General features: G+C 40.9%; 1 long non-coding RNA gene across 1 annotated transcript in view; it reads left to right on the top strand.

Annotated features, from left to right (window-relative positions):
- The window catches only part of LOC140637022 (uncharacterized), a 105,892-nt gene extending 98,403 nt beyond the window's left edge, over positions 1–7,489 (top strand). Inside the window, exon 3 of the long non-coding RNA XR_012034272.1 lies at positions 7,375–7,489. This is a non-coding gene — a long non-coding RNA (uncharacterized lncRNA). The remainder of the gene's footprint in view (positions 1–7,374) is intronic.
- Positions 7,490–23,263: the final 15,774 nt, after the last annotated feature.

Here is a 23,263-nt window from a genome sequence, read left to right as displayed (position 1 = left end):
TTTTACCAGTTGAATGTATGTTTTTGATTTCCCTTGAGATCTTCTCTTTTATCTATTTTATTTTATTTTATATTATTTTATTTTATTTTGAAGAATGTACGGTTCAGTGGCTTTTACTGAATTCACAAGGTTATGCAACCATCACTGCTATCTAATCTGAGACCACCTACATCATCCAAAAAAGAAACCCCTATGTATTAACAATCATCACTCATTCCTCCTCCCAACCCCTGGCAACTGCTGATCTATTCTTTGTCTCCATGGATTTGCCTATTCTGGACATTTCAGGTAAACAGCATCATACAATACATGCCTTTTGTGTCTGGCTCCTTTCACTTAACATACTGTTTTCAAGGTTTATCCACGGTGCAGTATGTATCAGTGCTTCATTACTTTTTATGACCAAATAAAATTCCACTGTATGGATAGACCACATTTTGTTTATATACTTGTCAGTTGATAGACACTGGGGTATTTTCCACTTTTTACCCATCATGTATGATATCTGCTATAAACATTCACGCACATAAATGTTTTTGTGTGAATACATTTTTTCAAATTTTTTGGAAATATTCCTAAGGGCATATGGTATCTACACTTAACTTTTGGAGGAACTAACAACAGTTTTCCAAGACAACTACTCTTCCATTCTATTTTATAAAATATTTTTTTGCACATCTCTTTTTGGACTTGTGTTGCTTCATTTAAAAAATACATTTGGGCAGCCCCAGTGGCCCAGTGGTTTAGTGCCACCTTTGGCCCAGGGTGTGATCCTGGAGACCCGGGATCGAGTCCCACGTTGAGCTCCCTGCGTGGTGCCTGCTTTTCCCTCTGCCTGTGTCTCTGCCTCTTTCTCTCTCTGTGTCTGCCATGAATAAATAAATAAAATATTTTAAAGAATAAAAATAAATAAATAAAAAATACATTTAGGTATGCCTGGGTGGCTCAGCAGGTGAGTGTCTGCCTTTGGTTCAGGATGTGATCCCGGGGTCCTGGGATCGAGTCCCACATTGGGCTTCCTGCATGAAGCCTGCTTCTCCCTCTGCCTGTGTCTCTGCCTCTCTCTGTGTGTGTCTCTCATGAATAAATAAATAAAATCTTTAAAAAAATGAAAAATACATTTAAATCTTGTATTTATCTGAATTTTGTTTTGGAATTAGAGGTGCAATAAGAAAGTAGCTAATTTCTTTTCTCCAAGGTGGCACCCTAGTCATCTCAGCAGTCTTTTCATCCTTAGTTTACACGTCATACATACTAAATTCTCACGGTTAATTTAAATCTAATTTTTAACTTCATTTATTTTGCTTCGTTAATCTGATTGTCTACTTATTAACCCATACTGTATTGTTTTCGTTATTTTAGTTTTCTGTGAATTATACTTTCCAAACAAATTTCTGACTCTAATCTTACCTTATCCACTTTTCTGATTTGGTTAGTTCATGTGATCATAGAAATTTTTGGTAGGATTCACTTCTATCCCTGAAAAACTCAAGTGAGAAAAAATTTCCATGGTGAAAAGAAGATGATGTCACTTGCTCTGCTGGAGAAGTTATGAAATATAATGTTAATTTAGGTATCAGTTATTTGTAGCCTAAGATCTTTCCCGGTTGTTGCCTCATCAGTGTACTATCCAGGTGGTGGGAATCTGGGTAAAGGGTGGTACATCTGGATTTGAACAGTATACCTTACTTTTTTTCTCACTCCGGACATTAGGCTAATGATTCTAAATTTTGTTTACTTCTACTTCATTTGGATCCATGGTTTGAGGGGATTATCTTAATTCGAACTCAGTTCTCTGTAAAAGATGACACTAACTCTATGAAAAGAAGTACATACCATTTAATAAACATTTACCTAAATAATAATGACAATAATGTAATAGTAGCATCCAATACTGCTTAGCTGTTAGATGCTGACTTAAATGCAGATTATACCTGGATTCTGTAAGTGTGGTCCGTCTACTCTCTTTTGAGAAGCAATGTGGAGCCACTATTGGTTTTTAAGCAGGCTAATTATTTAGTCATTGCATTTTACAAAGAAAATCTGACAATTGTACATTAAAAAGACGTAGTGGAAGAAATGGCTATACACAGGAAGTGCCATTAAAATAGTTACCGGATCAAAATACTTTATGGCCTGGTGGTGGTGGTAGGAAAACAAGTTTGAAAAATAATCCAAAAGGAAACTTGAGGGTAGAATCAAAGCAACTTTATAATTTGAATTATTTGCAAATTGGGTTATAGTACCTAGAGGCGTTAGCAATGATTTCTTCAAAACTTAACTCTTCTAGGAGGACTGTTTACATAAATGTTGCTTAACTTGTTTTTGCCTGTGTTTTATTGCTTTCCAATTTATAGTGACATTTTACACTGGGGTATGCTGCTGCTTTCACAAAATGTCAAGTTGCTTCATGCTTGTGTGTGGTTTCTCCTGTACTAGTATATAAGCTCCTTAAAGGTTGGTATTGTTTTGCTTACTTCTTTGTATTTTGTGGAATCTAATGCTGATGTCCTGTCTACAAGGTTTTAATAAATATTGTTGACTGATAGGGTGACCTAAAAGGAAAAGAGAGTATAAGACACAACACAGGAAGATTCAGGAAAATAGGCCGGATTCCCATGTTTCTTTCTGATGACAAAAGTGGAAATAATCAAAGGAGACCCCCTGTGTGAAGTGGATTCTTCTAGAGCAGACCACCCTGCCATTTAATCAAGTCTGGTCAGTGTCCCAGGGAGCTTTTTCTTCAGGCTACAGCCTTGTGCACAGCACTGGGCCAAGAGCCTCCCACAGTCTTCATTAACACACGGGCAGCACACACACACCAATTGGTCAAAAAAAAAAAAAAAAGGCAACTGAATGAGAAAAAAAACTATACCAAGTAAAAGAGACTGTTTATATGTTTCAGTTTCTCAGCATCTGTGGCTGTCATCTGTTTTCAGTTTGGTGATTTTTATTAAGGCAAAGTGGCACATGCTGTCATAGGAACCGCTCCAGCTCACGCTCCCCAGCAGGTCACCGGGTATCCCCTGGTGTGCTGAGACATGATATGTTTTTGCCAGTGGATGAGATGAGGTGGAGGGAAAACTCTGCTCAGCATCAATATCTGATTCAGCACGGAAACAGACAAGCCACAGACAGACATGTGAAATGCACAGAACAATTAGGCCATTTAAGAAGTTCGTCCATTAATTTCAAAAATAACTATTAAGTGTTCTTAGTCACTCCCAGTGATTTTATTTCCTGATGGAGTTTAATATTGTTGACCTGCTATCCGGAGAGTGAGTTTTGGGCTGTGATCTTCCCTTGTGGTCCATTGGCATGCCTGGTCTATTCCCCCATGACCCAGTCTGCATCTGGGACCGAGCTGCCTGGATTTGGAAGTGTGTCCTACAGTGAGTGAGAAGAAGGCTAACTGGCCCATAGTGCAACAAAATCAGTGGTTCTGAGTTTCATTAGCACCAACTCAGTAAACTGACCACGATGATTTGGAAGTGTAGCTTGGCCACTAACTTGATCTCTGGCAAACTCTGGGACTAATTTGCATTTTCACATGCTTTGAAGGAGTAGCTGGTAGTAGTTGTGACAATGTTGTTGGGATCTTCTCCTAAGGATATCTCAGTAGACAATAGTGAAGGAGAAAGAGATTATGCAAACATAATTTCCTAGAGTAAGAGCTGTGATGATGTCACTGACTTTGAGAGTGACTGTGATGTCTGCCCAAGGCTGGGAAAATGAGGAGAAGACAAGATGGGATCTGAGACTGGAGATTCCTAGATATCTGACACTCTCACTTGGTCCCCTGCAGGCTATGAGGCAACCTAATATTGTCAAAAGTTGGGCAATGGACAGTTCTAGACAGAGACCCTTTAGAGCCAGTGGAAGCCCTCTTGCAGGTGTCTGAGAAATAGTGTAAGAGGCCTTCCATTGAGGCTCTGACAATGAGTTTCATTAAGACTTTTGGACTCCAAATGCTGAAGCTCTTCTAGAGACTTCTTGTACTTGGCTCAGACCCTTCAACTGAAGACTGTGACTCCACCATTTCCTTGATATTCATAATGACCACCTGACTTGCCTGCCTGATGCTATCTCTGTCACTCACTAGCTCATCTGACACGGGCAAAGGCTTAATTTCTTTGTAACTCATGGAAAAAAGACTGTCCTTCTGGAGTCAGGGAAAGCAATCAGAATTGAAACCCTGGATTGCACATGGTTGTAGTATAGATAAAATATGTGTACTGAATAGTCTGTCAAGATCCCCTCTTCAAGGCTGATGCACTGAACCCCAGCTCATCGTAATAATAACTACTAATGGCTCCAAGCTGCCCTCCTCCCTGGGATTTGTTCTCAGCAGTAGAGAATCATCTCACCCAAGGTTACCTCTCCTTTCAAAGCACAACTTGCAACCAGTGGTTGACTTCTCTAGGTACCTGTAGGCCTGCCCCCGTTGCTTCATTTTGGGACAACTCTGAAAGCCCAGATTTAGTGCTCACACTAGAATCTGCTGAAGCCCATGTAACCTCACATTGACAGACTTTTCTCTGTCCAGTCCTTCCCTTTTCACTCCCTGATAGGTGTCTATTTAAAGAACGTTCCTCAAAAAATCTTCTGCTTGCAACATTTCATTTTCAGAGTGTGTTTCCAGGGAATTCAGTTGAAGACGGTTGGTACCAGGAATGGTTATAAGAAATAGACTCTAAGAGAAGAATTGCTTATTGGCTGAATGGCAAGAGGGTCCCATTACTATTTGTAGGTGGAATATATATATGTATATATTCCCTACCATGTTGTACTGGTATAACTATTAAAACTTTCGTTAATGGTAAACTGAATTGAGATGTGTTGGGAGGAGATATACTGGCTGGTATAGTGAATTATGCTGGAAGTCTAGGGACTTTGGAATTAGATGACTGCTGCTGAGCACCATTGATTCATCAAAGAGGGATAATGACAGGCTTAGGGTGATTAATTACCAATTCAAGGCAGAATGTGAAAATTAGAGGGCCTCTTTGGCAGCATTTAGGGAAATTAATCTCTTGCAGTTGAAGGGCAGACAGAGAGGAGGACCAAATTCAGAGCTTAATCGTAGGAGCCATGGTGCTTTGGAGAAGCACCACATCCTGGCAGTGCTCCTAAGCCAATGTCAGGGCCTAACTAGGAGAGGAATGGGATCCTGAGATGTGGGCTGAGTATATCTGCGTAAATGCAGTTGTGAACTTTGAAATCCCTTACTCTCCAACTCCCAAGTAGTTGCCCTGGCAGCATGGAACTGCTTCACCCAAGGTTATATTCCCTCACAGAGGGTGATCTCTGGTCAATGACTGGCTTAAGTGGACATCGAAATCTAGCCCCTTGCCTCCATTTGGGATGACTCTGAAGGCATTTTAGCTCCAAAGTTTCCCAGACGTTAAGCTCAAGTCTCAGCTATTACTTCATTGTGGGTCAGCTTCTCTCTTCCCCGTAGGTCTATCTGCCGAAAACACTCCCCAGTAAATCTTCTGCATGCAACTCTCCATCTCAAACTCTGTTTCCAAGGAACCCAAATGAAGACAATACAGAAAGCCCCCAGCACTGTGCTGGTGCATAGAAGATACACAATAAGTGTCAGACACATCCCTTTCCTTCTATGATTTATTTCTTACTTGAAACCACAGCCCATGTCGGTAATTTCATAAACATTTATCAAATAGTCATAGTATAATGGGTCCTGGTAAGAGAGAATGATGAGAATGTGGTAAGCTGTCACACATCTCAGAGTCTCACGGGCCAAAGCCATGAACAACCACAATCCCGAGCAACCTTCATGGGTCAGGTATTTTACTACTCATGTTGCATACATTGCCTATTTAATCCTCTAGGAGGATTACATTAGGAGGTGTGATTCCTCCCATGTAATAAAGACCCTGATGCTTAAGAGAAGAGAATCCGTCCACGTTCCATTGTGCCATATTGCCTCCTCAGAGCCCTCTCATTTCACAACAATGTTATTTTCCTGGCTGCAAGTCATTGCCCAGTAACCCACAACTTGTAGTGTGCAGTCCAGATATCCTGCTCCACTATGTTTAATGATCCTCAAAGAGGAGGTGCACAGTACCGCACCCGAAATCCAACTCTTCATGTAGAAAGGACGAGCAAGAGACTGAGCTGTTCTTCCTAATATCCAGCTCTAATAAAGACAGTCATAGTATCAGAAAATCAAAATTTTTTTTTGGTGGTGGTAGTGGGGCGGGAGGTGGGGGTGAGGCTTTGGAATCAATACTCCCTGCATTTTTTTTTTTTTTTGGCTGAACCCAAAGGGATGGTGTAATTACTGATTGCAACAGTTGTGAGCAAGAACATATGGAAGGATTAACTGCAAGAATCTTAGTTTCAACATGGTCTTCCCTGGAGAATTCACCAGTTTCTTCCTGTCCTTTCTCTATATCAAAGTCTGACGGGCAATATTTGCCTGAGTAATATGTGTCTAGAGAGCTATTGGAGGCTCTAAATGTGTTTTGTTTTGTGACTTACAGCTGGCAAGCAACATCAGACAGGGATAGAGACAGTAGACAGAAAAATAAGTCCTTGCCTTCTTTCCCTCATGCCAAATGGGTATGTGCTGCTGCTAGGAGCATTTGGCCAACTGGCACAGCCAGCAACAGCAGCAAGAGAGCTGTGGCTCGTGGCCAGTGGGAGGCAGGCTGCATGGCCCAGGGGGGCTGAGCATGGGTGAGGGGCGGGCCACGGAGTAGCACTGCAGATGTGGAGAGTACTGCAGGCAAATTGTTGGCGCTAGCACAGAGATTTGGCAATTAAAGTTTAAGATCTATATGGCAAAGAACGAGTGACTAAAAATCCTCCTGAAGCTGCTATTGGATTTTGAGATGAATGTGTCTTGGTACATTGACTGAAAAAGAAAAAAAGATTTGAGATTACAGGGCTCTACGCATTTGTGGTGCATGTGTCTGCTGAACGGACAACTCTGTTTTCAGTAAGATAGAAGGGTCTGGACCCTGCCTCCCTTTGGCAGGCCACCTTCCTCTGTACATTTGGTTAAGACAGCTCCGTTGCTTCTGCTCCGGGTCAGACCAGGCACAGCTTGCTTCCCTGCTCTTGCCTCCGTCTCCCCAATGAAGGCCCGGCCTCTGCTGTGTTTGCCACTCCTGGAACTTGGGACAATCCTTTTCCTGCTTTGTTCCCCAAGGTATTGCTGCTACAAGGCTTTGGTGTGGAGCAGCCTTCATCGGAGGTCTGGGGACAAAGGAGAGGGGCAAAAAATGGGCAATATCTTGAAACACCTCAGAACGTGTTCTTGTCTGTGACCTTTATCCCCTGTGGTGGGGCGAGGCCCCTTCTGCCTTGACCTCTTGTAGTGCTCTCTTCTTCTTCCTGTTCCAGGTCCGAATTGCAGTCCCCCTTGACTCCCCTATCTTCAAAGTCCCTCTTTCCTGGCGAAGCTTTTTGGTAGAAACACACATCACTCCAAGCAAGCGCCTTACTCTCAGAGTGAAACGTGAGTCCCTGATTTCTAATTCTTCACTTGACATTTCTTCTGTTCACCGATCTGTCTCAATTTCTGGGGCCCCCAGCTTATGTCAAGCTAATCTCTGTGGACTTGTGCTGGGGGCCTCAGTTCTTTTGCAAGCAAAATGGGAGGTCTCTGATTCAGCATCTCCCCTTTCAACATCTAACCCAGAGCTTAGAAAAATAAAATGAAATAAAAAATATATATTCGTAAGATTCTTCATTTTAGTTTAGATTCTGATAGAAAAAAGTAGAAGAGATTTATTTAACTGTCCATCAATACAGAAACAATTGACTAAATTATGGTCTGTAACATGCAATCATTAAAAACAATGAAAAGTCTGTTTGCTTGTCTCAAATAATGTCAATGATTTATTACAAATTGAAAAAGCACTTTTTAAGTCAAAATGTGGAACATGATAAGAAACAACACAAAACAAAACATGTCTCCTCTCTCTCTCTGAACGAAGAGATACCTTGATAATCATAGGAAACAGTCGTAAGGGGGAGGCCCTGAACGGCTTCTGGGTGGTGGAGTAGGGGAAGTGTGCTTTAATATCCTACTTTATATAATTTTTCAGGGCAGTGCTTAAGTTGTGGAGTTATTAATGTCTCCTCTTTTTTTTTCAAGTAAAAATACCTTCAAATATAGCATAGTATGAAACCAACTGCTAAAAATGAAGAGATTGGGTTAAACATTCTCTGGATACCTTCGAGTTTTATTATTCTGAGAATATGCATTTCCATGTGAGGAGCAGATACGATTCTGAAAGCATGAAGGACTTAAAATGATTTCTGGAATATATTAAGCACTTACAACATATCTCTTATCCAAAAATGTAACTGTGTCATTTAGAGAATCCTCTTGTTTCTTACATTCTTTTTTTATTGTTACGATGGTTGAAGGTATTCACTGATTTAGAAGTATTCATGAAATTAAAATTTTTCTCTAGAAACTTTAGTTACTTAATAAACAATTCAATATATATTTGTATGAATCATTTTTTCTTCTTGTGTTCGGGATCTAGCTGAGAACGTATGTCGTATTTAACAATCTGTCCACCAGCAAATTAACCACACAACATTTCTGTGATCAAGGCAGAGTGAAGGCAGGACAGGAAACAGTGCCTACCCCTCAATTCATAGGCCAACAGTCTCATGGTGCTTTATCACAGAGAGGAGCCTTACTTCACAAGAGTTGAAGCTCTTATGCACTTGCTTGCTTGTTCATGCCCTTCTTGTCCCACTCAGAACCACTGCTTTTAACAGAAAAGTGATTGGATCTGAGAGGAGAGTTCGGACTGACCTTTCAAGAATATATCTACCAAAGAAGTCATGGACTCTGGCCCAGGTCTTTATCACATTCTCAGGCCACCCAACAGTCCAGTCATGATCTGACATGAACGATGTAATCTCAGGCATCACACTCTGACACATGCTGTTGAATCCAGTCTTCTAGCATATTCAGAAAACACTAGATTTGGCTTCTTTAGAAACTGAATTAGCTCCTTCAGATCAAGAGAAGAGTCTACATATTCCACGGGAGCAGTAATTCAGTTATAGTTGTCCTGGTGGTCTAAAAAGGTCAATGTTGCTTCCAGAGGTGCCTGAATGGCCCCCAAGATGTAATTTACACACCAGGAAAATCTGATTTGGTGAGTCTTTGTTCTGTGAAGCTCAGCAGCAGGTCAAAAATTGAGAATTCAGCATATGACCGTGGAATTTGTGGTAAAGATGCAATATCACTCAAAATGAGAATCATAAAGCCCCCACATTCTGGAAGAGATTTTTTGGTGCATATTTCTTCTGTTCAGTTTTGCAACCCTTGATCTAGGGAAGAGTCTCTCTAGCATGAGGCTGCTGCCAGCATAGCAAGTCATTCCCATGATCTCTTAGGGTAACTCGATCACCATGTGACCAGTGGTTGAGGAAAGAACTGATAACAACAGCCTACACCAAAACCCTCTGTTGCTTCTACATCATAGTCTTTTCCTCTGCATTAATTCTCTTGTTGTGCTTGTTTTCAGTTTGTCCAGGGAATGTTAGAGATTTGGAGTTAAATGTGTATCATCACTCCAGTGGGGAACATTCTTCTTTCTTACCTCCACAGAATGACTAACAAAGTACAAATGAACAGAAGATGAAAAGGTTGTATTTTATCACCAAGGAGTCCTCCTTCTGGGACTCCATGCCCCAATCTGCTCCACTACCCAGCTCTTTCCTTGATTAGCCTTGATTTTAATGAGGCCATGTTTTGTTAGTTAATGGATGGTTTGTTTTTTTGTTTTTTTGTTTTTTGGTGTGTGTGTGTGTGTGTGTGTGTGTGTGTGTGTGTGTTTTGGTATTAGGCAATATAGGGAAGCATGAAAAGAAATAGAGGGCGAGGTCCTTGCTCTCATAATGCCTATAATCAAAAGGCTCTATACCCTGTAATCTTTCTCTTTTGAAGACTTTAAGGATAGTCTCTCAACTATCCTCCTCTCTTTTATGGGTCTATGTTGGGGAACAGTGAGGTGACCACACACTTTATTTCTCATAAGGAAAATGTGGAAGGACTCAGAAATGTTTAAAATATTAACTAGCAGCAGCCATGCATGAATTGGACAGAATTGATCCTGGGACATAGAGTTTGGACAACAGGGAATCTGGATCAGCATGGTCAATAAGGGGAAGCTGGTAACTTATTTTAAGCTAGAAAAACCCAAGTTAAGCTTCTCTTAGTTTTATCACTGGGCTGTATACTGACAAGGTGGATTTCTGAGCCAGGTGGTTCTTCACTGGGGGCAGACAACAGTGTTTAACAACCTGAACTTGCCATAAGTCTAGTGATAAGCTGGGATGCTCTAGCCGGGCAACTGGGATACTAAGAACCAGGGCATGCAGGATTAGCAGGTGCTGAGGAAGAAACTAGGTTGAGGATGTGGTTTTTAGCCGTACCTCATGAGTACATAAACACAGTATATCAATTTCTTGCTCTGTTGGCAAGAGACTATATGTGTATGTAAATGTTTTCTCTGCCTCCATTTTCCCCATGGCTTGTGTCCACTTGTTTGCTGTCTTCCAGGTAGTGATGCTGATTTAGGCTTCCAAAATAAATATTTTTTTCTATCTAGGAAAGTCAAAGAAAGATCTGTACAACTCTTTGATTCCCTAATGGTGCTTGGCATGTAGTAGGGACTCAAAAATATACTTTTTGATTAAATCAATGATTGATTAAATAAAATCCAGAAAAAGAAACTAACTTCCATAGCTCTCAGACAATCATCATTTCCTTTAGATGAGCAGAAAAACAGCTTCCATTTACTTTCATATCCTGAGTAACTTTCCTTTTCTTACCGACACTTGGTGGTTAGTGACAACGCTTTGAATTAGTAGGGAGATTGATGAAGGGATGGTGAGGCCTGCCACATTTAGGTTTGTTGAATATTGCAAACTAGCTTTGAGTTCGGAAAAACTCAGAGCATGTTTGTTTGGCCAAGTACTTTCTTCTCAATGTTTTAAGAGCATGTGGATTTAAGATGGAAATTTAATCTGCATGTTCATTTACACGTAACTCATCAAAACACTTTAAGCAGCCCTTTGAAGTCTTCAGAGCCTTTTCAATCCATTTTATGGAAACTTTTCAAGTGTTTCTGGGGTTTTCATGAAAAATCTGTGTTTGGCTAGGATCAAGCATACCGGGTACTAGATCCTCTCATTCCCGGATATTTCATATTGACATAAATCTCGTACCTTATATTCATGAGTTCCGTTACAGTGCCAACCCATTCCTTCATTTCTAAATTGATGTTGCTCATTAAACTTCATGGAGAGAGGGACAAATAACTGACACTCAAAAGGAACTGAAACATTGTCAGCCTTTGATGTACAAAAGCTGGACATGGCCTTTGATACCATTGTAATGGAGAGTAAAGGTGAGCAATTCAAACCGGCCAAAAGGAAGAAAGAAAAGAAAGAATTCCATTTGGTTTAAGAATGACTAGTGTCTTTACTAGTTGATAAAACTTCATGTGGGCATAAATATTTATTTAGTTTCAGTGAGATCCATAGAACATTGACACATTTCTGGCAGAGAGTGGTGCGGTTGTACTTGCATTTTGGTTAGGAGGACAGAGTAGAGGATTGGGTCAGGTCTGGGTGGAGTTTTTGCATGCAGGAGAGTGGCTCCTTCTCCTAGACCAGAGGGAATGAGAGCAGAGAGAGGAAGGAAGTAGCATTTTTACAATAGATGCATCTACATGTATGAGGTTATATGCTTTCATTGTCTCAAGTTGCACACAATGTGATTGGTCACTAATTAGAAATATGAGCATGCTTGAGATATGAAAAATCTTAAGGATATGAGTAAGTAGTAAATATATATTGATATGTGATAAAACTTGTATGTAATATTTGCTCAGGAAAGAAAGAGGCAACTGGCCCAGCACCAGTAAAAGGTCTTGAATTAATCACTGGCAGTGACTCTATTGGCAAGTGGCAAAAAGCCAAGCACGGCTTGAGAAAATTTTTTTTATTGGTTTATGTGGTTAGACATCAAATAGTGTCCTTGGGAATTTTTAGGCTCTGCCCCCTTCTGAGTTGCCTTATCTTAAAGCAGGTGGTTCTGTGTGGCAGAAGCAGATCCAGACTTATATTCTGTTTGGAAAGGTGAGATGAAGCTTGAGATCCTGGAGTTTATTTAAAATTTCTGAAGTGGAACACTTCTGGGGGATAACATACAACAGAGTATGGCCATGCAAACTGTTCTAATAAGGTAGAGATGGAAGTATTGTGAATGGAGGAAGCCAAGGAAGTGTGAGGCGAGGGCCAGGGAATCTTCACAAAGACACATTCAAGATGATGTTGGAGTTGGGGTAAGAAGGACCACTTTGAACTACATGGCAGTTTTCCATGACTGGGAAGTTTCTAGATGACAGTAACAAGAAAAAGTGGTTCATACTACAAATGGATGGTGTAAAACAGGTGGTATTTTCCTCCCAGTGAAAACAAGGATTAAAGTTGGAGAGGTACTTGGAGTTATGAGAATACTGACTTTAACGTGATGGAAATCCAAATCCAATTAGTTCAGACTAAGGGAAATTTATTGGTAAATGTAGTCAAACTGAGGAGACAGGATGGGTGGTTGGAGCTGCCCCAGGTGACTGGAGTCCAAGATGTCCCAAATTTTCAGAAGGGAACTCTGGCACAGCCCAGTTGGGTGCCCATTGCTGGCTCTGATGCAGTGGCCAATGATGTGGGAGGCTATCATTGGTCCAGTTAGTATCAAGAGTCCAGTCCTAGACCAATCACTGTGCCTAAGGGGGTGGGACCTGAAGTACTGTTTTCAGAATAAAGCTCAAGTTCTTACGATGACCTGTAGCCTTACTCATCAGATTCCTTGCCAGATTTTTTTTTTTTAAGATTTTATTTATTCATGAGAGACACAGAGAGGCAGAGGCACAAGCAGAGGGAGAAGCAGGCTCCCTGTGGGGAGCCCAATGTGGGACTCGATCCCAGGACCCCAGGACCACGACCTGAGCCAACAGCAAGTGCGCAACCACTGAGCCACCCAGGTACCCCTCCTTGCCAGATCTTCAACTATGTCCCCATTCCTGCCACACAAGTCCCCCTGTCCTCCCTTGATCACATCAAATGTGACTCTGGAGCAGCATCTCTGCCTCTGCAATTCAACAGCAATTCTTTCCTTCCAGATGCCTGTATGATTCAGTTCTCCACTTGATTCAGGTCTCAGTTTACAGATCAGCTCCTGAGAGGTCCTCCCTGACCACTCCATCCAAAACAATGCCCCCTGTCCATCTACTCTGTAGCTTCTCCTGCCTGTTTCTTCATAACATTTGTTACCTCCTGACGTCTTATGTATTTGGGGGTTTTTTTGCCTCTTCAGAGAGAATGGCAGCCGCATAGGAGTCAGGATTTTTGTCTGTTTGGCTTATTGCTGTATATTCAGCACTCTGAAAGGTGCCCAGTCCACTCCACCTCAAGGTGGGAGTACTCTCTTGGGAGGTTTAACTCTCTTGGGTAGAGCTCATCTGCCCACAATCAGGCAAGGACCACATCCTTTTTCAGCTCACCCTCCTTCCCAGGTCTGCTTCATTCCCTCCCTTATAAGAGTTTCCTGAGGATGTCCCCTCAATAAGTCAGGGATAACAGAGTCCCTGGCTTAGGATCTACTTTTAGGAAACTTGCCTTAGTACATCTGCATTAAAGTTACCTGTTTTATGGGGGCACCTGGCTGGCATTGTCAGAAGAGCACACAACTCTTGATCTTAGGGTCATGAGTTTGAGTGTCATGTGGGTGTAGAGTTTACTTAAGTAATAAATATATTTTTAAAAATTTACCTGTTCTTTTTTTTTTAAATTTACCTGTTCTATATATATTACCGATTAAAAATTTTTAAATAAAGCCTTCTACTCAATAAGTGGGTACATAATGAAAATTCCTAAAACACATGATGAAGATAAATACTCTTTTTGAACAATAAGGTTGGGATCTGCTTGAGGAGAAATATTCCAAAAAATGAGGATCATGCTTCTCTGTGCAAACAAAATAATCTAGGTCTCCTACTGACCCCCTCCTCCTGGTCCATGGAACATGAGAGACTGTTCTAGCTGTGTCTGGAGGAAAAGCCCAGTTTAGTAAGGCAGAAGAGTAAAGGTAATGAGCATTCAGTAAAGAGGTAAAGGGTATAGAGAGGTTTGTTTATCTTGGGGTGGAGGATCCAGAGGGAAGAGTGGAAAGGTTTGGAGATCAGAGAGAAGATAGGGGAGGGGAAGGGGAAGCAGAGGACAGTATGGAAATGAGACTTTGAAGAGAAGAGACTTCTAGAAGGTGTTGTGTTTGGAGTAGTAACGAGGCATGACAGGGAGGAGGTGGTATTCATTCCAAATGGTGCTCTTCTGGGCCTCTATGCTTTAGAGTCAGCCTTGTGTGGGACCTGGGTGGCTGAGATGGCTGTGCACCAGCAGCCTTGGCCTCCTGGTGGCTAGCTCACAGCTTCAGTGAGTCTGCATGAGCAGACTCTCAGGACAGGGAAGGCCCATGGCGCCTTCTCGTTCTGAGAAGCCCACCTTTGGGTCAAATGTCCATATGTCAAATATAGAGGGTGGAATAGGAATTTAAAATATTTTTAGCACTATTTTAGCAGCACTAAATACAAGCAATTTTCAGTCCTTGCAATGATGGGGTCTTATGACTAAAATCTAGAAATTCTTTACTTGAAATTTAGAATTTACTTTGAAAAGCAAACAACATTTTTTGAAAATTCATGCAGAATTTTGTGTATATGTGTTTTTGTGCCTATTTGTGGGAGAGGATCCTGCAGTGATGGCAGTCATGGTAGTGACAGTGGTGACTGTGGTTTGTGGTAAGGGTGGTGAAGGTGGTGACTGTGGTGAAGGCGGTGATGGCAGTGATGATGGTGATAGTGGTGACTAAGGTGAAGGTGGTGATGGCAGTGATGGCAGGGACGGTAGTGACAGTGGTGACTGTGGTGACTGTGGTGACGGTAGTGATGGCGGTGATGGGGGTGATAGCAGTGATGTGAATTCCCAATGTTTCCTGGTGAAGTGGCACCAGTCAGCCCCAGGCAAATGTCTGGAGAAGGGACAGGGGTCAGCCTTTCCCTCACCACTGGCAGCAGCTGAGGGAATGGGTGCCCTGGCCACTGAGGGCGGTTTGGGAGGGTCAGCAACAGAATCTACTACAACGTTTAATACAATTCTTTCTGTGTTTTAACTCAAAGCTGTCACTGAAAATTTTGAAAGCCAATAAATGATCAAAATGACCTCTTACTCGGTAGAAATATGACTATCATTTGTTAAACTGTTGAAAGTTAATGATCCCATGTCAAGTCATGTTTTGGTGTCTCCATACTGTGCTCTGCTGACAAAAGCTCTAAGTAGCAGAAGAGACTGGTGTGCTTTGGTAAGAGCATGTTAGAACTGAGAAACCTCTGTCTCAGGCCTTAATTTGTATAGGACAATGGTTCTTAAACTTGAGGATGCATTGGAATCACCTAGAGGGCTTGTCAAAGCACAGATTTCAGTCTCCACCTTCCACCATTTCTGATTCAGTAGGGTCTCTGGGTGGAGCTGGAGACTTGGAGTTGCTAACATGCTCTCAGATGCTACTGCTGCTGATCATGAGTCGGTATTACCGCTCTAGGAATCGAGGAGCTCTTATTTCAAGCTACCAAGGATAGTTGAGGCAGTCTCCTCTTGGTTCTACTTGTAGACACACACACACACATAAACACACACTACCAATAACAGTATAATGCACATTTCCCTACTTAGTTGTATTTGTTTATGGTGTGTCCCTAAGACTGCAAGATCTGTCCAGGTGGGCATGGTAGAGGCAACTAGATGAATGGTGTTCCTGAGGCTAAAATGAAGATCTCAATCAGCTCCATACGATGAAATGTAATGCAAGCCACATATGCAATTTAAAAATTTCCAGTGGGCATGTTAAAAAAATAATAAAAAAGAAAAGGGTGAAATTAATTTAATAATATGTTTCGTTTAACCCAATAATCCAAAATATTACCATTTTAACAGGTATAAAATTATTGATTTATTTTGTACTCTTTGTTTTTGAAACTAGCTCTTCAAAGCCTGGCACACAGCACATCACAATTTGTACTAGGCGCTTTTTCAAATGCTCCGTAGCCACTTGTGGGTAGTGGCTACCAGACTGAACAGGACAGAGGAGAGTCCGCTTTTGTCAGAATCATTTAACTCGTGATCTGGTTAATTCAAAAGGGGTGCTTTCTCTCTTATATCGTCTCAATTCTCCCATTTTCGTTTAGTAGGTAGGAAGCTGCTCTTTCAGGCCTGAGCAATGGCAATAATAATAAAGAGATCCATAAAGGCCGCCGAGGGTACCAGAGTCTCTCAGCGTCTGTCTACCTGCAGGAGGCAAGGAAGAAGCAGCAAGAACATATTGTGATTTTGATAAATGAGTCGGGAACCCCCTGTCATCCAGGATATAATGCTTTCTAATAATTGCAAATGTTGAATCAATCCAATGTGCCAGGTGGAAGACAAGATGGCCTATGCTTTATTTCCACCGTTCCCCCAGCCTGGGGGGGTGGGTGACGAGGCAAATCTGAGGACTCCATCTCACATGGAAGCGAGTCAATGGGAAGCTGTTGGAGGTTGGTTCCAATTAGTCTGAGGTTAGCTAGAGGTTTAGCCTCATTTCTGACTATAGGCAGGGTGCTAAAATTCATGTAATGCAAATGAAAAAAATAATGAAAACAATTTATATATATAGGGCTTCCACATAAAATGCTTTCATATGTGCTATTTCTCCCTTTGGCGTGGGGTCCGGAGGTAGGTAGCATTTGTATTCTTTCTCCCCCATTCTACAGATCACTGTGGACAACGACTTGCACCTGGCTGCATAGTTACTGGTGCATGGGCCTGGGTTTGAATTAATGTTCTGATTGTTACCCCATCCCATTGCACCCAGACACTTGCTGTGGAGTACGCACAATGTGGGTGCCTGGGGGTGTGAGAGGTGGAGGAAGCAAGACCTCAAATCATTTCTACAATTGAATGATGTCAAGTATTTCCTGATATATTTTTTTTTCTTTTTTTCTTTTTTTTTTTTTTTCCTTTCTGATCAACTGTAAGTGGAAGGACCTCCCAGTGATTTGACTTGCCTCTGGAAGCTTGAAAAACTCTGGACCTTACGTAGGGTGTAGATATTATACGTGTTTGTTTCCTTTCTGAGCTTTTTATAAAAGATCCTAATGTAAAAACCAAAACAGCTAAGAAATTGTCCCTTGGCCTGCTTTTGGCAAAGCTTACCCACTCCCAATACTTACATGGGTCTCTGTTACCTATACCCAAGGCGGGGAACTTGAAATGGGATCCAGTTCCCATTCCTTTAGGTAAGCTGTATGCAACAGCTGGGAGAAGTTTGTCTCCTCTTGAGCGAGACATTTAGACACAGAAGAACGAGGTATTTCCAGGTTTTCAAATACAAAGATGAGGCCAGCACACAGATTTTAATGAACATCCCTTTGTTTGGTGGGATGATTCAGAGTGCAAGTGAGAAGCAATGTCTGTAAAAAAAAAAAAAATTTACAATTTCGATAAATGTGAGTCTGCTCCAAACTCTGTGCTCAAACCTGGCTGCACATTAGAAACACCCGAGGAAGGAGGTGTTTTTTAAAATATGGGGAAGCCGGGGCCCGTCGCACAGATTCTGATTTCACTGCTCTAGGGCGTGGCGCAGGCGCTGCTGTCTCAGGTGATTCTAACGTGAGATCTGAGTTGAGAGTGCAAGTAAGAATGTTGTGTAAAATTTTGAATTCTTGTCATTCCTTCTCATCCATGCACAATTTCTGGGATTTCTGGGAGAATCAAACTTCATTTCAAAGTGCAATTTGAAGTTTGAAAAGAGAAGAAGCTGCTTTCTGATTTAGAAAGGTCTGCAAATCCATTGGAGGGCGGGTTAAACGGGAGGTAGCTGACCCCGCTGCCTTGGAATGACCCTGGAGAACCGCGAGGTAGCACAGGGTTGTGCAGTGGAGACTGTTAACCAGAGGTTCCCCACTTGTTAAAAAATTACAGAGCTACTTTTAATACTTTGGAGTGACCCCCCCCCCAAGCCAGGAATAAAAAAACCACTGAGAGGGGCAACCCCCTTGCCCCTGGAGCATGATTTACTCTTCTCTCTGTTCCCCTCTCATCCTTGTTTGCTGTTAACTGGTGACATTATTTGCTAGCAGGAATTTGGTCGTCATATTATTTCCTGTTTTTGTAGAATGGAGCTTTATCTTCTTGGTCCAGTTTTGGGTAAATGACAGATTAAGAAAGACCTGAGCTAAAGCCCCACCTCTTCCTCTTCCGTGCTGTGTGTCAACAGGCAAGGTCTTCATGTCTCTAGTCGCCAATGTCCTCGTCTACAAAATGGGGGCAATATTTATATCATTTGATTGCTGTGAAGATTAAATGAAATCATGTGTGAAGCCTATTTAACACTGAGCAGGGAGCCTTGCATTTAATGAAGTATCGATAAGGAGCAGCTATTACTACCCCCTATTAATTGTGAGCTTTCGCCTTACAGTAAGTGAGCGTACAGCAGACGGATGCTCCACCGTCTTGGTTTCTCCTAGTCCCCCTCGCCACCTGACTTTTTAAGAAACCTGCAACAGGCCCTCTCTCCATGTGCACTCACCCTCTCCCTGTCCCTACCAAATTCGTGCCATTTGCTTTTCTGTGGCTCTCAGTTCCTTCTTACGGTCAATGTTCCTTAATAGAAAAACTGCCCATTATAGCAATCTGACTTACTTGACCTCATTTTTCTTTATATAAAAATCCACTGTTGGTTTGTGTTGTTGACTGAGTTTTTCCATTCCTTATCACTAGTTTAGGTAAATGTCACTGGGACCTGCCTAGTGAATCACACATGTCCCCCTTTTCATTTCTAGGCTTTTATACACCAGTCAGTAGGCAAAACTGATTTCTTGCCCTCAAGAATGGCCTTTCTTACTCAGTTTTCAGATATATTATTCTCACCAGCCCCTGCCCCCACCCCCAGCCACATCCTTTTCTTCATCTCAAAACCAACTTCCTTAGTAAGATTTGCCATGTAAGACCACCCAGATTATGCTTTTGCATTTCTGGCGGCAACCCATGAACACAGACTAGAATGTGAATGGTTCTCCCCAGAAGTTTGCGGTGAGGGCTGTATCACCGTGTGGCTGTATGCCTTCAAGATTCCTCCCAGACTTATTCTCATGGATTTATTAAGAGCCCTTGTTTTCCAAAGTGATTATAACATTTCACATTCTCACCAACACGGCTGTATGCGAGTTCCAGTTCCTCTACGTTCTCACTAATACTTGGTATAATCAGCTTTTCTAATCTCAGTTCCTTTATTTTTACTTAATTAATTAATTAATTAATTTATTTTTTTTTTTGAGGGAGAGCACTCATGTGATGAGGGGAGGACCTGAGGGAGAGGGAGAAAGAATCTTAAGCAGGCTCCATGCCCAGCTCGGAGCCTGAGATGGAGCTTGATCTTATGACTCTGAGATCACGAGCTGAAACCAAGAGTTGGAAGCTTAACCAATTGAGCCACCCAGGTGTCCTTAATTTTAGCTCTTCTAATAGGCGCCTAGTGGTACCTCGGTAATGTTTTTAATTTGCATTTCCCTAATGACTAGTAATGTTAAGCATCTTCCCTTCTGCTTATTTGCTACTCATACATCTTTGGTGAAGTGTCTATTCCAATCTTTTGCCCATTTAAAAAATTAGGTTGTTTGTTTTCTTCCTATTGACTTTTGAGACACACACATACGTTCATTACAGGCATACATGATATATATATGCTTTCGAATTTTGATAATGCCTCCTTGTGAACTTGCAATTCCTTGAGAACACAGGACACATTATAATATGTAAATACACAGCATCCAGTTGAGATTCAAGCAAGTGCTTGATGGATACTTCTTAAGCATTTCATGATGGTGAGGACCAGTCCACATGTCTCTGTCACACATTTGGATACCATGCTACACAGAATCGAATACTTTTTAACGTTAAGACCTAATCCTATTTAAAGAGTTCTGTATGCATAGCATATGTTAAACAATTTTCAACAGAAGTACTTTTTTTAAAGTTTTTTTGGAGGATGAAATTTTGGTAGTTTCCCCCAACTGGTTAAACCAGGAAGCATTTGCTTCTAAATTATTAGTAATCTGCTTGGAGTACCAGTTTAATATTTCCAGTGGACTGTCTTTGTAGATAATTTTAAGAATAAATAAACAATTTTAAAGGAACTTGTGTCTGTTTACCAAATGTAGAATGTGTTAGTCAGTTATATTGCCAAAGGGCAGAACCACGGTTTCTGAAAATAACTTTAAGGAGTTCAGACCAATTGGCAACCCAAACCGAATTATCTTACAAAGCACGATGTCCTTTGGGATAAATGTCATTTGAAAAGTGAGTAACAATAATATATGAAACCTGTCATAGTAGCTCTGCCCTCTTCTCTGGTTGACTCATATGCAAGTTGGTAGCAGACACTCCCTAAGCTATGAGAAAATATTATTCTATCGGGGCGAATGATACCCCAAGCAGCATAGTGGCATACAATACTAGTCCTTTACATTTGAGCTAAATTTCATTTTTAGGCTTAATGGATGATTTTCAGCCGGTCGGTGGGACCCTGATGGATTCCTTCGTTCTTCTTCTCTCTTCTGGTGGGGTGTCAGCTAACCAAACCCAGAACTTCCACTTACTGAACCACCCAAGGAGATGCCTCAGTTCTATCCTCTGACTCTGAAGTCTCACATCCAGAGATCTTTCTGGTTGCAATTTTAAATCTATTTCCTCTTGTCTCATTCCTAGAGCCCAGCCCTTTCATTCTACCTGAACAGGGTAGCTTCATGGAGGAATTTTTTTTTTCTTTTTCTTTCTTTCTTTTTTTTTTTTTTTTTGCTTAGCTAACTCCACAATTGAAGGCTCTCCACACTTTATGAAAAGGGATTATTTTGTTGAAGCTTTCTTGTTTTCACAATACGATTTACGTATGGGATTCTATGTTTTTTTCTGTTGTTTGGTTACTAAATTAAACTATCAGAATCTTCTAAGAATCACCATCATCCCCTGGCAATTCATAGAGCATTTGTAAGTTCCAGACACTTTTTGTACGTTTTTAATCTTGACATAATTTTGTAAGAGAGGTCTTAATTTACTCATTTTACAGATGAGGGAAATACTGGTTATCTGCCCAAGGTCATGCAGCCAGTAAGTGACAGAGTTTATTATTGTTATTACCGGCAGCAGCAATGATTTTTTGTTGTTGTTGTTGTTGTTGTTGTTGTTGTTGTTGTGAAAGCTTTGTGCTAGAATTTGGAAAAAATAAATGATACACATGGGAAATGGTGTAACTTGAATTCATTTACAGCTTTAAAAAGATATGAAATGGAGACTGGGAACTTTAAGCATCTATAATCTCTTGAAGAACCAAATATTTTGATATCTATTATCACCTATTTTTTTTTTGCAGTAAAGAGAGAAACATTTTGTTTATTTACATACATGGATTTCCAAAGATTGTTACTGTGGATTTTTTACCTTCTGTAGTGAGTGAGCTTTTTTCTTCCCTTTTCACTTAATTTTTAAATAGATTGAAAAAATAGTAGTTTCCAAATTTCACAAGCGTGTATTATTTCATGTACAGGCATTGGAAAGTGGCCATTTAGAAAATTTATATTAGTCATCCCATTCAGATCAAATAAAGAAGGCAAAGCTACGTTCCTAAAGCTGAAGGTAGCCTTTCAGTGAAGTGTATTTCAGAAGTTGGAGCAGACAAAGCTATTAGAATGTGGGCATCGTTGTTTGTGGGAGATGGCAAGGTCAGATTAGATAGAAATCAATACCATACAAAATTTCTGTATATAGTATGTAATTCTTCTTACACCTAGAAATGAAAGAAATTAATATTGTATTACTGGATTGCGATAGAAGTTTATAAATAGTGAGTACATAATCTTTACCAAATTCAAGAAGGGCATAGTATTGGGAAAGCTTTACTCAACTAAATGATGTGCATTCAGCTTTCAAGTTATGCCCCCCTGCAAAACTGTGCTATGTACTATATGACAGAGACATGTATTTGGAAATCCTTATACGGCATTCTATAACATCTCTTCACAACACTTACCAGTTTTAAATTGTCCATTTATTTCAACGATCAGTTGACTAATGGCCAGCTCTCTCACTAGATTGCAAACTCCTTGAAGGCATGGGCCATGCTTGCTTTGCTCACCATTGGATCCGTCTGGCATGGTTTCTGGCACACAACATGTATTCATGTAGTAGTTGTTAAATAATCGTTAAATGAATGAACAAATACTTGGTGTCTTGGGATTATAGTCTAGACACAACACCTGTTAGCCTCACAGGGGGAAGAGGACTGTGCTGGTGGCTTGTGTGCCCCAAGAATCTCCAAGTCTTTCCAATTCTTGCCAGAAAGTAGAAGGGTGAGATAAAGCATCTAGCATGTCCATGTTACAGTCAGAGTGAGGACAGTGACTTTCAGTTTCTCAGTTTCTCTGAAAAAGGGAATTTTTTTCATCTGAGTTGAAGTCAGGTAGTCGAGGGTATTCAATAACCTTTTTAGGAGAGGGTCTGTGAAGCACCCTATTATAAACTCCTGGGGGGCCAACTTACTTCTGCTGTTCTCCTACCTAACAAAGGTGGGGGCTGGGCAAGCTGTAGGGATCCCCTGTTCACACTCTTTAAAACAGTGTTCTAAGTTTCTAACATGGAAATCAACACAGAAGTGGGCTTCATATATAGACTTTTTATATCCATCTTAGGTGAAATGTTGACTACATTTTCTGTATATTGAGAGATGATTGGCAACAGAAAGCTAACTTAAATAATAATCCAGCTCAATTAAAGAAGGATGTTTGAGAAGTAGTTTTAGCTTTCAGTGTAAGAAATTTCATGTTGGAGAGAGAGCCTGTTATAAATAGGCTCTTGGTTTCTATTTATATTTTAGAGGACATGATTCTTAAAAAAAAAAAAAAGTTATTCATAATTAATCTCCACACTCAGTGCAGGGCTTGGACTCACAACCCCAAGATGAAAAATCACATGCTCCACCAACTGAGCCAGCCAGGTGCCCAAGGACATGGTTAGTTCTTAAAATAATGAACAAAATAATAAAACAAGCATAAAATGAAACATATGTACTATATAAAAACTTGTTTTTTTCCCCCAAACATATACTTAGGCA

The sequence above is a fragment of the Canis lupus genome, chromosome 1 (assembly GCF_048164855.1).
Source record: "Canis lupus baileyi chromosome 1, mCanLup2.hap1, whole genome shotgun sequence".
Classification (NCBI taxonomy): Eukaryota; Metazoa; Chordata; class Mammalia; order Carnivora; family Canidae; genus Canis; species Canis lupus.
This window is presented reverse-complemented; position numbering and strand designations above follow the sequence as displayed.